This window comes from Lithobates pipiens, unplaced genomic scaffold (assembly GCF_037356315.1).
Source record: "Lithobates pipiens isolate NorthernLeopardFrog02 unplaced genomic scaffold, aLitPip1_a1.2 Scaffold_8, whole genome shotgun sequence".
Taxonomy (NCBI): Eukaryota; Metazoa; Chordata; class Amphibia; order Anura; family Ranidae; genus Lithobates; species Lithobates pipiens.
In genome coordinates this window covers 448388401-448405656 of record NW_027507903.1, presented here as the reverse complement: position 1 = coordinate 448405656, position 17256 = coordinate 448388401, and the positions used below count along the sequence as shown (strand labels likewise).

General features: G+C 50.2%; 1 long non-coding RNA gene across 3 annotated transcripts in view; it reads right to left on the bottom strand.

The window, feature by feature from the left end:
• Positions 1–17256, bottom strand: part of LOC143960082 (uncharacterized) — a 64096-nt gene that overhangs the window by 26846 nt on the left and 19994 nt on the right. The window lies entirely within an intron of this gene.

Genomic DNA, 17256 nt, shown 5'->3' with positions numbered 1-17256 from the left:
CCGTTATATAAGACCCGTCAGAAGAAGAGAGGCGTCAAACAGTGGGAGCCTCCCATTGCGCGGTGCAGCCCGAGAACAAAGAAGAGACGCTGTGGAGGAAGATACCGACAAAAACACCGAAGCAAGAAGAAGAGGATCAGAGGAAGGAGAAGATGGAGGAAGAAACCGAAGGATGAAGAAACCGAAGGATGAAGAGAAGAAGAGCAGAAGAAAAGATGAAAGAAGACTTTAATAAAGGAATTGTCAAAAACTGCCTCTTGTCATTTTTAACACTTTTGTCACTTTTTTGGTGAAATGGTAGGGGTAAAGTACCCCCTTACCATTTCACACAGGGAGGGAAGCTGGGATCTGGGGGTCCCCTTGTTAAAGGGGGCTTCCAGATTCCGATAAGCCCCCGCAGACCCCCACAACCACCGGCCAGGGTTGTGGGGATGAGGCCCTTGTCCTCATCAACATGGGGACAAGGTACTAGGTACTTTGGGGGGGGGACCCCAAAGCATCCTCCCTATGTTGAGGGCATGTAGCCTGGTACGGTTCAGGAGGGAGGGGGCGCGCTCTCGCCCCCCCTTTTTTCCTGAGGCCTGCCAGGTTGCGTGCTCAGATTAGGGTCTGGTATGGATTTTGAGGGGGACCCCTACGCCATTTTTTTGGGGGAGCGGGGTTCCCCTTAATATCCATACCAGACTTGAAGGGCCTGGTATGGAATTTTGGGGGACCCCCACACATTTTTTTTAATGCTAACATGACCTGTGTGCAAATAGCCTTAAAAAAAACATAGAAGTAAACCAGCGCAAAAAAAAAAAAAGTCAAGTTGAGAGGTGCGCCTGTTCAATTTATGCAAATGAATCTACGTGGCTTGACATTTACTAAGATTTTGCCGGCGCAGTGAACCAGAGCACTTGAATGGGCGCAAATGCCGCTTGGGCATGCGCAGTGCATAAATTGACCTAGCGCAGTTCCAAGTGTATTTGCAGGAGCAGCAAGCTTGCTCAGAGAAAGTTACTTTTCCGTTCTATTTTGGGCATAATTGTTAGTTGGACAGTCATATCTATACTTCCTCACATCACCCCCATAATATTGGCACTTCCAGCTTCTTTTAATTCTGAGTTGAAGCTGCCGTGCGCCAGGTCTATAGCGGCGCACAGATCGCAGCCGCCCGTGCACCGGCATGCTATTAGTAAATGTGTTACAGGCGCAAATGTTTTGTGAATACGAAAACGCCTGTTGCGCATCATGGTGCAAACCTTTTGTAAATCAGCCCCAGAGTGTCTCAGAAATAAAAATGGGCAGAGGTTCACCAATCTGTGAAAATCTGTCTAAAAATTGTCAAAAATGCCAGATTATTAGTGAATGAAAAAAACAAAAACGTCCAGTGCAAATAAGCAAATCCAAAAGATTGTGATTTTGCAGCTTTGCTTATTTGCACTAGACATTTTTTCACTATTGCAACTTAAAGAGGAAGTAAACCCTGATGAGTTTACTTCCTCTTTTTTTCCCTGCAAAGGTAAAGCATAATGGACTACTATGCATCGCATAGTAGCCCATTATGTGTCACTTACCTGACACAGGAGCCAGCGAAGTCGCCGCTGTCCCCTGTAGTCCGCCGCATCCATCTTGCTGGTGGCGTCTCGCAGCTCCGCCGCTGTCATTCGGCGAAGCCGCGATGACGTCACTCCCGCACGGGAGTCGACAAATGCGGCAGCTCCATTCTTGGAACTGCCGCGCTCAGTGCGCCTGCGCGCCGCTGTCTACGGCGCATGCGCCGTAGACAGCGGTGCCCATTTTCGGGCAAATATCTCCTAAACCATATAGGTTTAGGAGATATTGCTTGGACCTACAGGTAAGCCTTAATCTAGGCTTACTTGTAGGTCAAAGTGGTTTGTAAGGGTTTACAACCACTTTAAGGAGGTTTATGCAGTAGACTTTGGAGTTTTACTGCCATCTTGTGTTCATTTTTGAGTACTTCACTGTTGCACTTTAGAAATGACATAAGGTTTATATTAGAGTTGGATTTTAATTTTGGGTTTCATTTCAACTTACGTTACTACATTCTTTGTATTACTTTAACAGCGCAGCACCATTCACTAATATTGTTTATGCTTGGTTCTGGAGTCACCCAACGGTGCTTGCAGCAGTTAAAGTTTTAATTTACTCATCTATATTTTATTATATATATATATATATATTTATGGCCCAGAGCCCTCTGACCGATACGGATAAGGATGACAAACAAGGTTAACACAAACTCGCTTACTTGAACCGGACCTGAAAGTGTGCCCTGGCCTAACGTAGGGTATACCAAAATAAGGGGGCATACCCTTGATAGAGAAATGAGTAATAAATGAAATGAAAATGAAATGAAGTGAAATGAGTACTCGCTCGAGGAGTAAAATGCTTGAGAAATGCCCTTGACAGGGGATGGGTGGGTGGGTATCGCGCACCGGAACCGACGAGGGAGCCAGGCGAACGGGCTGGTTATATACACCACCGGGCTCCACCCATAATTCCAGGCCACCATACTGGCCTTTCCATTTATGGCCCAGAGCCCTCTGACCGATACGGATAAGGATGACAAACAAGGTTAACACAAACTCGCTTACTTGAACCGGACCTGAAAGTGTGCCCTGGCCTAATGTAGGGTATACCAAAATAAGGGGGCAAAAACACACAGGTAGGGAAATGCCTTTATTGATTCAAGTTTGTTACTGGGTGAGCTTGACAAAGGCCTGGGCCATCTCTACTTGCGGATTGGGTATGTAACGGGCGAAACAGGTGGACTTCCACCTACCCAACTTTTTGATAACGTGGACCGGGACCCCTTGGCGGGAGGCAGTTGAAGCCGCTCCGATCCGAAATGAATGTCCGGAGTAGTGAGCCGGATTGAGGTGAAGGATGCCCAGGAGTATCCTGACATGCTCCATGAACTGGGCTGCGTTCAGTGGCTTACCGTGGAATGGCAGAAGCGGGCCAGTTCCTGGTTGATCGGCCAGAAGGGTCAACAAGCGGGTGAGCATGGCGACCGGGCACCAGCGGTTGTTAGTTTTATAAAAATGTATGTCCGTCCCTGGGCCGAGCTGCTGCGTCTTGGATACTGCTATATGTAGGATGAAATGGTCTCCGTGCCTGACCAGGTGGTGCTTGCATAGCGTGCGAGCTGAGGGGCTGCTGGAGGTAAACTCGCCTGGCCGCAAGAAGCCGTAGAAGGCCAGGTGTATGGCTGCTTGTATAATGGTACTGGTGTGGAGTCCGAAAGGTGCAGTGGCCAGAATATCGGACATGTTTCTGAAAACGTCTCCTGTGATAGGCAGGCGTTTGAGGGAAGCCGCAGGCTGGCGTTTCTGGATGCCACGCATGACGGCCCGAATGGCGTGAAAAGTGAACAAGGAGGGTTCAGCAGGGTCCCGGAGGGACGTAAAATGTTGTACCCCGGCCAGATATAGTCGGATCGTGTTGAAGGATAACGCCAAGTCCGAGTGGCAATGGGCAATGAAGGCCAGAACTTGCTTGACCCGGGAGGTCTCTGTGGAGCGAGACGTTAAGAAACGGTTAAAGGCCCTCCAGGCTGTTTGGTAGGCCTTGCGGGTATTGTCTGCGAGGGAGTGATTGATGAGTTGCGTCGCGGCTACTAGGTGAGGGGTTAATCCAGGGTCAGTTGAGACCAGTCCGGGATAACTGCTGACGTTGGTCCGGCTCCGGGCACCTGATCGAAAAAGGAAACTAAGTTAAAGCGGGAGAGGGCGTCCGCTGCCCGATTACATTTACCGGGGATAAAGGCACAATGAACATTAAATTGAAACAATAACGAGAGCTGGACCAGCCGCCGCAGGAAGGACATAATCTCCAGAGACTTGGACCTGCCTTTGTTAATGATTTCCGCAGTGGCGAGATTGTCCGTTGAAAAGGTCACTGTTTGACCGGACCAACTGCGGCCCCACGTATGGGCAGCGGCTACGATGGGGTACAACTCGAATAGGGAGGACGTCTCGGTGAAGCCCGGAATAGCCAGTATCTGAGGAGGCCAAGGGGCTGCGAGCCAGAGGTGGCCAAAAATTGCCGCAAAACCTGTAGAGGCCGCTGCGTCGGTCACGACCTGCGGTGACGAGGAGGACACGGAGGGAATGAATAGGGACACACCATTCCAGGACGTCAGGAATTCCTCCCACATGGCAAGATCAGCTATAGCTGCGGGGTCCAGGCTGAGGATATGCTCCGGGTCTTGTGAATGAGACAGTAGGACTAACAGGCGTGATATAAAAGCGCGACCTTGAGGGATGATGCGCATGGCAAAATTAAGCATACCGAGAAGGGACTGTAACTGCCTCTTGGTACAAGTTCTGGTGTGGGTGAAGTCCCTCATGACCGACCTGATGCGGCTTAGTTTATCCGGGGGGAGGCTGGCCTGCATAGTGCTGGTATTTAAGCTGACCCCGAGGAAGGTGATTGCCTGCGCAGGGCCCTCCACCTTGTGCTCAGCAATCGGGACGTCAAGGTTATTGAAGACCACCCTTAGTTTATCCAAATCCCCTGGAAGGGAGCCAGGTGACTCGACCAGCAGGAAGTCATCCAAATAGTGTATGACTCCCTGGCACTGGGCTACGTGCAGCAAGATCCATTCGAGAGCCTGCGCAAACGAGTCGAAGAGCCAGGGGCTACTCTTGGACCCGAAGGTTAGCTTAGTGGCAAAATAGTAGAGCTCCCTCCATTTGATGCCATGCCAGCACCAGAGAGATGGGTGGATAGGAAGGAGCTTGAAGGCGTCCGAGATGTCGGCCTTGGAGAGCCATGTTCCTGTGCCTGACTTGAGAATGGCCTGGATGGCCATGTCTACGGACGCGTACTTAAGGGAGAACTCCTCAGAGGGGATAAGAGAGTTGAGACTGGGGACAGAGGAAGAATAAGGCGCTGACAAATCGTAGACCAACCTAAGTTTATTGGAGAACTTGCCCTTGACAAGCCCAATAGGGCTGACTCGCCAGGTGTTAAATGGGGGCTTCGTGAAAGGGCCTATGATGAAATCCCGGTCTAGCTCTGCCTGTAATAGCTGGTCGATGGCTTGCACGTCCGTGGCTGCTGACCGCAGGTTCTGGCACTCGTGTGTAAGGTGAGGGAGGGAAATAAGTCCTGTATGAAAGCCCTGAGTAAAGCCCTGGACTAGGTAGGTGGCAAGTGAGGGGGTGGGATGATTGGCGAGGTAGACGCTGAGCCACGACACGTTGACCCGGCTTAGTCAAGATTTTCTAGCCTGCTTGACCTCGCACATGAGCCTGGGATGCGCTCTATTACATCGTGAGCATACGTGGAGCAGCCTGCACTGGCTGAAATTGCACGACCCACTGTTGTAGTTGTTGCAGATGGCTGCGCCCCCCAAGGTCTTGACCGGGCGCCCCAGTTTATCCGTCTGCGGCAGGCGTACCAGCGCCGGTAGGGCCTGGGCAGTGCCTGAGGTCGATGGACCGTCTACGGTTGGGGTTGCCACTGAGCTGGCACACCAAGTCGCGGTGTGAGTAGCCGACTGGCAAATGGCACAAAGAGGAGACCGCAGCCCTGCGAAGTGTCGACAGAACAACTCGGTGTCCAAGACACTCCAATCCGTAGGTGTCTGAAATTGGGAGAGCCTGGCGGCCGCCTTAGCGGAGAAGGAGCGGTGATAGTCATAAAATGCAAAACCGCCGTATTTGTACCCCAGGTCAACTACTACGTGGAGGTAACGATCCAGTTCCTCCCTCCTGCCGGGGGAGGCCGAGCAGATGACATCCCTCAGCATGCCGAAGGCCAAGGTGAACTCGGTGACTGAAAGCTTCCTGTCCAGCCTGGGGTCTTTGGCTTTGAGGACCACCGACACGTCCCCCCAAGTGTAAGCTTTATTTTCTGCCAGCTCATGAATGGATATCAGGAGTGAAGCCAGATTGACGTCCTTTCCCTCTAGGATGTCCTTCCTGATGTTGGCTGATATTAAATGAGAAGGGTACACTACTGGTGTACACCCGGGGGTACCTGCGCTGGTGTTCTCCACTGCTTGTAAAGCTGGTGTAGGAGGAGAAACAACTGGGCGGGTCTCGAGGAGGGCCACCCGACTCTGAACCTCTGACATTGAGGTCGTCAGGGATGACACCAGCGTGTGAAGCTGCGTGATGGAAGCAGCGATAGAGCCCAGGGAGGCCTGCTGGACGCTATATCCTCGACCGCGGCTGGGGGAGGAAAAAGGAGCCTGAAGAGCTCGGCCTTTCTGGCTGTAGCTGGGAAGGGTACACCCCTACGCCTCAACTCGGCTGTCAGCCTTGGAATGGTCCATGATCTGAAGGACCTTTGGCTGCCGCTCTCTGAGACGAGAGACGGGGACAACGGAGCCGTGAAGTCCTCGCTGCCAGCCTGGGACATGGTGGCAAAATCCAGGCTTGGTGAGCCTATTAATCCTAGGGTCCGGGTTTTTCTCCTATACGGAACCTAAGGAGGCACCGTCCGACCCGGTGCAGGTTGGACCTACTGAAAACTCGACTGATCTGAGGAGATGAAGGTGAGTTTGTATGAGACTCCTATACCTGCAGAGAGATGTCTAGCTAAATAGTGGAGGTAAGACTTGAAATGTGATGGAAGACATAACTGAAACAAGCTACATAAAAACGAGCAGACAACTGAATTTAGAATAACGTGCATATGGCGACAGAGACGTGACTTGGTTGCGCCGCAGATGCAAAATTTCCTTTCCTTCCCTTTCCCCATTTTTTATTCCTTTTTGTTTCTAACGCAACTTGCACATAGAACGTGGGGCTCAAGCGAAGGTGGACCCTGCCACGTGGAGCTCAGGCAGGGGGGTGAACCCCGCCACGTGGAGCTCAGGCAGGGGGGGGGGGGGGCCTGCCGCGTGGAGCTCAGGCGGAGGTGGAGCCCGCCACGTGGAGCTCAGGCAGAGAGGGGGGGGGCCTGCCGCGTGGAGCTCAGGCGGAGGAGGAGCCCGCCACGTGGAGCTCAGGCAGAGGGGGGGGCCTGCCGCGTGGAGCTCAGGCGGAGGTGGAGCCCGCCACGTGGAGCTCAGGCAGGGGGGGGGGGTCTGCCGCGTGGAGCTCAGGCGGGGGGTGGCCCCGTCACGTGGAGCTCAGGCAGGGGGGGGGGGGAACCCCGCCACGTGGAGCTCAGGCGGGGGTGAACCCCGCCGCGTGGAGCTCAGGCAGGGGGGGGGGGGGAAGGGGACCTCGCCGCGTGGAGCTCAGGCAGGGGGGGAGCCTGCCACGTGGAGCTCAGGCAAGGGGGGGGGTACTGGAATGAGGTGTAGCAGCTGGGCGCACCAGAACGAATCGATGCATAAGGAATGCGGTGGGATTCGAGTTGGAGCGTAATAAGTGACAGAAATGATATGCCATGACAAAGACTAGAATCAAGGACCATGCTTGAACCTGCGAGTGACTCAGTCTCTGGAGCATGTACAGAAATGAGGGCGAACCTTGGGGCACTTCGAAGCGAATCGGTGCGTTGGAGATGCGACGGGATTCGAATCGGAGTGTGGTAAGTGACAGAAATGATAACATGGTTAGAAGTGGCAGAAAATGAAATGATTCGACATAACCGACTGGCAAGATTGAAATGACTGCAATGATTGACATGGAAAGAAATGACCTGACGGACATAGTACAAACGGTATGAAAAATGATTTTTTTTTTTTTTTTTTTTTTTTTGAACAACCTGAGATTGACATTGCCCGGACTGCTCAATTTAGCGTGACAAGCAGACAGCTGTGCTTTCGAAACGGTTCGATCGATTCGAACACGACGAAATGAGTCGTTCGGTTTAGCAATGACGTGCTACGAAACGAAGTGCCTGTCGGCACGAACGACAAGTACCGAAAAGGTGACAACGACTTCTTCGAAGAAGGGGTAGTGACATGAGGTATCGAATATAAGTTAAGACGTTCGTGTAACCTAAGTGAGTGGTTCGTGAGTTCAAGAATCTAGTTTACGTGACTAAATAACACATGAACGAAAAGGGTGCCGAAGCCCTACCTGCGACAGCCGGCCCAGACGTGTTGTACGACAACGGAAAATTCGATTTAGAGTATAGCGACTCAGACGGCAACCAGGCGGACGCTGACGAACGACAAGGCTTTGTCGACACGAGGCGGACGAAAACGTGGAACTCACGAACCCGGCTCACTGTAAAGTCTTGTGGATAGTCGGCCCTTGATTTCTGACGTATCAGAGATCGCGCACCGGAACCGACGAGGGAGCCAGGCGAACGGGCTGGTTATATACACCACCGGGCTCCACCCATAATTCCAGGCCACCATACTGGCCTTTCCATATATATATATATATATATATATATATATATATATATATATATATATTACACTTTCACCTGTAGTGATAGCACAGGAGTAATTTTTATCATTTTCTTCCCACAAATAGAGATAACATCTCTCCCCGCCCACCCCCGCATCACCTTCTCTTGCGCCCGCATAGCGCGGGCCTCTTCAATGACTGAGGTGCGGCGGGCAGAGAGACGTCATTTCTCACCGCCCACACCGCATCACCCCTCTCCTGCCCTCACTTAGAACCAACCATTGTACAGAGGCCTGCCTCTGTGGTGAATGGACCATTGCTGCTATCAATGCGGTGGCACATCTGGTGGCACTGGCAGGCAACGTTGCAAGTGACATCCTCATCTGCTGACAGGCAGCATGGCAAGTGACATCCTCATCTGGTAGCAAGCAGCATGGCAAGTGACAAACTGCATCTAGTGGCAGGTAGCGTGGCAAGCGTCATCCTCATCTGGTGGCAGGCAGCATGGCAAGTGACATCCTCATCTGGTGGCAGGCAGCATGGCAAGTGACAAACTGCATCTTGTGGCAGGCAGCGTGGCAAGTGTCATCCTCATCTGGTGGCAGGCGACGTGGCAAGTGACAATCTGCATCTGGTGGCAGGCAGCATGGCAAGTGACACGTTCAGGGCTCCCACTGATTCTGCATTATGGTAAACTATTTCATTTTATATTACAATGTAATAATAGAAATAATGTGCTTCAATCATCCTGACACCATAACAACCATGGTGTCAGAATGATTGAAGCGCCAGCACCAACCACTGTCTCGACAAATTACCTCTGAAAAATCGCTTAACCCCCCCGGGCCTTGCCACACTTTTCTTCCACGCAGCCGGTCCCCGGTGCCAAAAAAGGTTGCAATAAAGCATAAGCTACGATCCACCGAGATATTTCTTATTTGAATTCTGTAAGCTAGTGTGTAAGTGAAAAAACTTCCAACATGATTTTCCCTTTTGGGCACACCCTCACCTTTTAAGAATAGAATGACCCGCACAACAAAGGTCACAGGAGCGCTTTTTAATCAAATCCAGGATCCTCGGATCACTCTCAGAAATCTCTCCTCTACAATAAAAACCAAGCGTGTGTGGAATGAATAGATCTCTTTCAAAATTACACTGCCATAGTGCTTACTTACTGTGTCACATTTTATTATAACAATAATAAGAGATACACTCACATATGTAAATAGGATATCACATTAAAACCACATACACAATGCTTGCCGGTGCGAGTGGCTGTCTCCAATATCACTATAAACAGCTCAGCCAGCCTGCTGTCAGCTCTCTCTCCAGGAAAACTGTCCCCCGTAGAAGCCAGACCCTGCACATTTTATTGTGCTGACGTATTCGGGGGCTCACAGCTTGGCAGTGCAGAGAGAGCTCTTTATACTAAAGCATCCCGAGGAATGTGCCTCCTCTCACATTTGGATGTGCTAGCTGGGATTACAGGTAAACAGATTGCAAAGTAAATCACAGGGGGACAAAGAGCCACAGCATCCATGTGGATGTGCAAAGTTACAGAAGAGGTCTAACACTAGAATTATTGTTCTTGCTCTAACGTTCGTGGCAATACCTCACATGTGTAGTGCGCTGCACACTGTTTACATATGCGTGCATGACTTCTGTATGCGTTTTCTTCTGCATGCGAGCACGGAGGGATGGAGGCGCTTTCAATTTTTTTTTATCATTTTATTTTTACACTGTCCCTTTCATTTTTCTTTTTGATCACATTTATTCATATTACAAGGAATGAAAGCATCCCTTGTAATAGAAATAGTGGATGACAGGTTCTGTTTTTGGAGATATCTGGGGTCAATAAGACCCCAAATCTCTCCTCTACATTTAAAGATAAAAAAAGTGATCTTTTGTTTTTTTAAAAAAATGGTTTACTTCCACCCTGGACTGGAAGTGATGTCATGAGGCAATCAGAGATGGTCTGATCACGGGTAACCTTTACCAGCAATGAGTTGGATCGCTTCTCAGGCGCAACCCCTCCTCCTAATTTGCCACTCTGACCACTTTCATGAGAAAGCCAGTCACTGGTTAAAAATAAAAATACTGGGTTAATGGCCAATAGCTTCAGCTATAACCCCAGTAAAGTCCAGAGTCTGGATACTGGGGCGAACGTAACCCCAACCATGGCAACTGGAGGTGTGCCATGGGCGCCGCTGAGAGTATGCTTCAAAGAGGGCATACCCCGACTGTAAATAAATAAAATGGGGGACTGGGTGGACGGGAACCCAGAAATACGCGCCGACGAGAGCGCAGGGAAAAAGGGGGGGGGAATATAAGGCCCCACACTCCTACAAATACAGGTGAGCCAATGGCCAGCCTTCTAACTTGTAGTCAGAGTCTGGATGCTGGAGCGAACATAACCCCAACCATGGCGACCTGAGGTGTGCCATGGCCGCCCATGAGAGTATGCTTAAAAGAGGGCAAAGAGACCCCAACTAGGTACAGAAAGTGAATTTGAAAGAAAACAACACAATAAATAATCCAACAAATTGGCAAAAGCACATTTGAACTCCACGTGGGGATCCGGAATGTACCGACTGTAACAAGATGATTGCCAGCTTCCCATGTACTTGATGACATGAGAAGGTACCCCAATGCTTGGAAACCGTGGATGCTGCCCCAATCCTGAAAGAGTGACCCGAGAACTGTTTCGGGTTAAACCCCAATCAAAATCCTGACGTGAAATGAACTGACCGGGCGAGAGGCCCTGCGTAGGCCTGGGAGAGGCTGTCGTAGGTGGATGAATGAACATGGAAATCCCATTCCACTCACTCAAGAACTGATCCCACATCAGTAGATCAGCCCTGGCGTTGGCCTGCAACTGCAACACCGATTCAGCATCTTGGGAGAGCGAAAGGGGAGCCAGGAGCCTGGGCACAAATGACCTGGCCTGAGGCATGATCCTCATGGCAAAGTTAACATGCCTAAGAGAAACTATAACTCTTTCTTAGAGCACACTGGGGACCTGACCAAACTGTAAATGATCGCGCGGATCCTGACCAGCTTGTCCTGCGGAAAAATACAGATCATGCAGACAGTGTCCAAGGTTATCCCTAGAAAGGTGATCACGGTGGAAGGCCCATCGATCTTGTGGGTAGCCAAGGGGTCATTCAGATCCCTAAACAACTCAATGAGAGTAGCGAGATCTTTGGGAGGCTGTGCCGGGCTTTCAAGTAGCAAGAAGTCATCCAAGTAGTGAATGACCTTGCCCACCCCAACTGTGAAGACAAAACCCAACTGCACCCAGTGCAGACACAAACGTATAGAAAAGCCAAGGGCTGCTCTTGGATCTGAAGGTCAATTTGGTGGCAAAGTAAAACTGCTCCCGCCATTTGAAACCATGGCACTGCCAGAGAGATGGTATGATGGGGAGGAGTTTGAAGGCATCCTAGATGTCAGCCTTTGACAACCAGGTGCCCCAGCCTTATTGTAAGATATGCTGGATGGCTGAGTCAACTGATGAGTATTGCAAGGAGAACACCTCAGATGGTATAACAGAAATTAAACTAGGAACGGGTGATGAATGAGGAGCCGACAGATCGTAAATTAACCAATATTTATTAGAAAATTTACCTTTGACGACACCAATGGGGTTCACCCTCCACATGCTAAATGGCAGATGCAAAAAAGGCCCAATGACAAACACCTTAGTCAACTCATCTACTAACCCAGCATTGGAGGCAGCAGACAACAAATTGGCACATTCATATGATTGTAAAGGAAGGGTGATCAGGCTAGGGCTGGGGAAAAAAATCTATTTAAATCTTGAATCGAACTGAGAGGTCAAATTGATTCAAAATTTAAGCAAATCAATTTTTTTAGATTTTTTTTTCACCACCACGCCGGTCCTGAGGTGCTGCGGGCAGGAGTTTTTAGGCGAGGCCACGGTTACAGCCTAGTCGCTTAAAAACTCCTGCCTGCAGCTCTCCAGGTCCAGCGCCAACACCGCGCCAGTCCTGAGGAGCTGTGAGCAGGAGATTTTAGGCAAGGCTTCGGCCTAGTCTGCCGTGGACTAGGCCGAAGCTGTGGCCTCGCCTAAAAACTCCTCGGGACCAGCACATTGTTCATAAAAAAATAAAAAAAATAAAAATCGCAGATTTGTTTTTGAAAATTGCCCAGCTCTAGACCAGGCCCATATGGAATCCCTCAGAAAACCCATCGACCAGGAACCGCCTAAGAGCCGGGGACAGGTGGTGACCCACCCAGAACTCCAACCTGGGGACATTGATCCGGCTCAGTCAGGAGGAACTGGATGCCTTGATAGGACAGGCAGTTTTGGGATGAGCCCTGAAACGACTGGCACAAACATGAAGCAGCCTGCACTGGTAGTAATTGCAGACGGTGTAGTTGAAGTTGTTGCAAAGCTGAGCCTTACCCTAGCAAATAAATGGGTCTGCCGAGTTTCTCAAACTGTCCGGAAGGCCCTGAGGAAGATCCGCTGTACCCTGTCCTGTTGGACCCTGAAGCCCCCAGGTGATCTAGGTTGGGACACCAGTTGGTGGTGTGGGAAGCCGACCAACAGTTGGCACATGTTGGAGATTTTTGACTGGCAAAATGTCTGCAAAATAACTCTGTGTCAATGTTGCTCCAACTGGTGACCAACTGGAACTGGGCCCACATGGCAGCAACTTTTATTGCGAAAGACCTGTGAAAGTCGTAAAAGGCGGAACTATCATACTTGTGGGCCAGATCTACCACCTTGTGAAGATAGTTATCCAGCTCCTCCCTCCTGCCAGGACTGACTGCACAAATTACATTCCTGTAGATACTAGGATCAAAAAACTCACGGATCGGATCGTTCCTTGGATCAGAGTCACGGATCGGATCATTTTTCGGATCAGCAAATAATAATTGAATTTGCAAAAACCTGTGAAAATTCCACCACCATATAGTCCCCACTGTAATATCCACAATCTCCCCCACTGTAATATTGGCTGAGCATGGCTGAGTATCGCAGAGTATTACAGAGTATGGCTGGGTATCGCAGAGTATTGCTGGGTATCGCAGAGTATGGCTGGGTATCGCAGAGTATGGCTGGGTATCGCAGAGTATGGCTGGGTATCGCAGAGTATGGCTGGGTATCGCAGAGTATGGCTGGGTATCGCAGAGTATGGCTGGGTATCGCAGAGTATGGTTGGGTATCGCAGAGTATGGTTGGGTATCACAGAGTATGGCTGGGTATCGCACAGTATTACAGAGTATGGCTGGGTATCGCAGAATATTACAGAATATGGCTGGGTATGGCTGGGTATCCCAGAGTATGGCTGGGTATGGCAGAGTATGGCTGGGTATGGCAGAGTATGGCTGGGTATGGCAGAGTATGGCTGGGTATGGCAGAGTATGGCTGGGTATGGCTGGTTATGGCAGAATATTGGTGGGTTATGGCAGAGTATTGGCGGGGTTTGGCTGGGTACTGCAGAGTATTGGCTGGGTACTGCAGAGTATTGGCAGGGTATTGCAGAGTATTGGCAGGGTATGGCAGAGTATTGGCAGTGTATAGGTAGGGTATTGGCAGAGTACTGCAGAGTATTAGCAGGGTATTGGCAGGGTACTGCAGAGTATTGGCAGGGTATCGAGGAATGGCTGTGACTGTTGTCACAAAGCAGCGCTGTGGGCACTACAGATGCAGCCCACAGCGCTGCTTCCATCCGATCTCTCCCCTCCACTGTATAGATCTGTACACGGAGGGGAGAGAGGAACCGGCGTCGTCATGTCTACAAGTGATCGCTCTGTCATTTGACGGAGCGATCACATTGGGTGTAGAAAGATGGCCGCTGCTTCGGATTTAGGCCGAAGCCGCGGCCTTTCCTAAGGCCGAGACCACGGAGCACTGTGTGGAGCGCGGCATGTGCCGATACAAGTGGGGTGACCCGTTCAGATCACGGGTCAGTGATGATCCGTTGCACCCCTAGTAGATACCAAAGGCATGGACAAATTCGGCAATGCTCAGCTTGCGGTTAAGTCTGGGAACACGGGTTCTGAGGACCACCAAGACTCCCCCGCAAGCCTTGTTCTCAACTATGTCCTGAGACGTAATGAGCAGGGATGCCAGATTCACGTCCTTCCCCTCCAAAATGTCCTTCTTGAGATTGGCCGGAATGAAATGGGCAGGGGAGACAGATGGTAACGTGGTTAAAGGAGAAGGAATCGCCAAAGGTAAAGGCACACTGGGGTTACCTGTGGAGGATCCGGATGACCCAGGACTTGGGCTGGCTGTACAGGCCTCCATCACATCCATTCTGTCCTGCAACAGCTGAACAGAAGTGGAGAGGGTGTTCAACACTGTGTGGAACTGCATCAGTGAGGTGATCAGAGATGCATGCTCTTACACTCTGGTGGAAGGTTGTGGCTGGGATGGGACTGAGAAGAAGAGTCTGAACAACTCCGCGGTCCTGGCTGTAGCCGGGAATGGAATGCCCCTGCAACAGAGCTCGGCAACGAGCTTAGGTATCGTCCAGCTCCTCAAGAATGGAGTGCTGCCATGCTCCGAGCCCCTAGCTGGAGTAGGAGGGATGAAAGCAAACTTGTCACTTTCGGACGCGTGAGACGATGATCCAATCTGTGGAAACAAACCAACCGATAAGTAAACTCCACCCCCAACCCGAACAACCCTACCTTCACTATACGAAATGGTGAGTGGTGCTGTAAAGAAATAAACATAGCGCATGAGATACTAATGACCCTTGCTTGAGTGTGGCACGATCCGAGCAACCTGTGGCGCGGGGACAGGTAATTAAAAAGAACACTCAGGGCTTGGTACCTACAGACTGTTGTAGGCAGAAATAGGAATGTATGTGAGGCGCAACGTATGACGTATGAAGTATGGGCGAGAAGACTGCAGATAATCATTAAAAATGAAAACTCAGCCCATACAGATTTGAAGACGTGACAGATCCTGGTATGTACAGCAACTAACTACGCTCCTGAACGAAAGACACACAGACCCACCTTGCCAATCCTGAACGTAACACGTGGAATCCACCTGAAACAATACCATGATGAATGCCCTGAATGAGTGATGGAACGTACCAACTGACACTATGAAACCTAAAAACCGATGCAACGATCGAACAAACCACCTGACTAGAGTGAAATGTGAGCTCTGTGGTGGGAGAGTGAACCAAGATAACCCTGGGGTGGAAAATAACAACGTAGGGACTGTGCCCCCAGCACCTGCACCCACGGGAAGGCGGTGAGATGAACCAGGCTGAGTGTGCCCCGCCCATCCTGTGCCCTGGGAACCAAGAAACCTGAGATGATGTGCAGCAGACCCTGAAAAAGAAAATGCCAGACCCCTACACGGAACAGTGACCCCCTGAACCGTGATCCTCTGGTGTGGGATGAGTGGCAGCCCGGGTGAAGGGCTGGACGTGACCACCCAGCTGAGGAACCACCAAACTCAGCAAGACACATAGTGGCACCAGTGAACCTGATGCTGTGCTAGAGAGAACTGAGCCCTGGAAGCCATGTACTGGCTCAGTGATGCTGCGTGCGTGAAGACAGTGACCTGGTGACCCCCCCAGTGAAAATGCAGCAGCCTGGATAAAGCACCTGCAGTGCCTTGTGGACCACAGAGCCCGTGACCCCCAGATGGTATGCAACCATATGACCCTTTTTTTTTGAGTTGCTGGAGTCCAATGATGACTTCATCAGCGTAAAATCTATTGAGAGAAATTGTTTTGTAGTCTTCCAATTTAGGCCTCATGCATACGGAGCTTAAAAAAAGAAAAGCCACTTTTACAGGCACTGAGTTTTTTTTTCAGTCTATAAATACCCATCTATAGACATAAGTCTATGTGTCCATGTACACAGACATCTAAAGGCATATTAGAAGAGGAGCGTTTACAGACGGAAGAAAAACACCAAATTTTTGAGAGGAATTGAGGAGCAGCAAAAATGCATTAGTGCATTCCAATGGTCAGAATAGATAATATCCTGGCCAGAATAATGCATTTATGCTCAAATGCTCAGCAAAAGAGGTAAAAGGCAAAATCTGCTGCCAAGACAACCCATGGATCTAAAATGATTCTGGGGGAAGTACAGCGTTTCTTGCCGAATCTCAGAGGATCGGCACCATGATGCCACACAGTCCCTCTCGAGAAACCACTTGCTTCTAGAAAGTTTAACAATCAGCAGACAAAGATATTCCAAACACCTGGTGTTAGCACTTCAATCATCCCGACACCATGGTTGCACATTATTTCTATTATAACATTGTAATATAAAATGAAATCATTCAACTCACCATAATGCAGAATAAGTGGGAGCCCTGAACGTGTCACTAGCCACGTCGCCTGCCACCAGATGCCATCAGGTGTCCCCAGCAGAGTCCCTCCTTACATGCAGCCTGTGTCACCACCAAATTGCAGCAGCATGTGTCACCATCAATTGCAGCAGCATGTGTCCCACCAAATTGCAGCAGCATGTCACACCAATTGCAGCAGCATGCGTCACCATCAAATTGCAGCAGCATGCGTCACCCCCAAATTGCAGCAGCATGCGTCACCGCCAAATTGCAGCAGCATGTGTCCCACCAAATTGCAGAAGCATGTGTCCAAAAGTTAAATATAGTTGATAAGCGCGGGGGGGGGGGGACGGGACTTCCTTTGAGTGACGTCGGAACTAGAACAGAAAGCGTGCCCATGTCCTAGGTAAAAGTGAAACCCACCCGGTCAGTTCCTCGCGCTGGAAGCTGTGGCGCGAACGACTGTGCCACAGAGCGAGTTTTTGCCAGCAAATGAAGCACCTCAATCATGAGATTGCAGACGTGGTGCTTCCCATATTGCACTGCGCCCGGCGCCAGGACACAGTGTACACAAGGACCTTTATTTATTTATTTTTTTCTTAAAGGGACATGTTTAAATAATTTTTTTTAACATTATGTTTTTGACTGCCGCGGGGGGAGGGGTGGCGCTTCGCTGATCCAAAG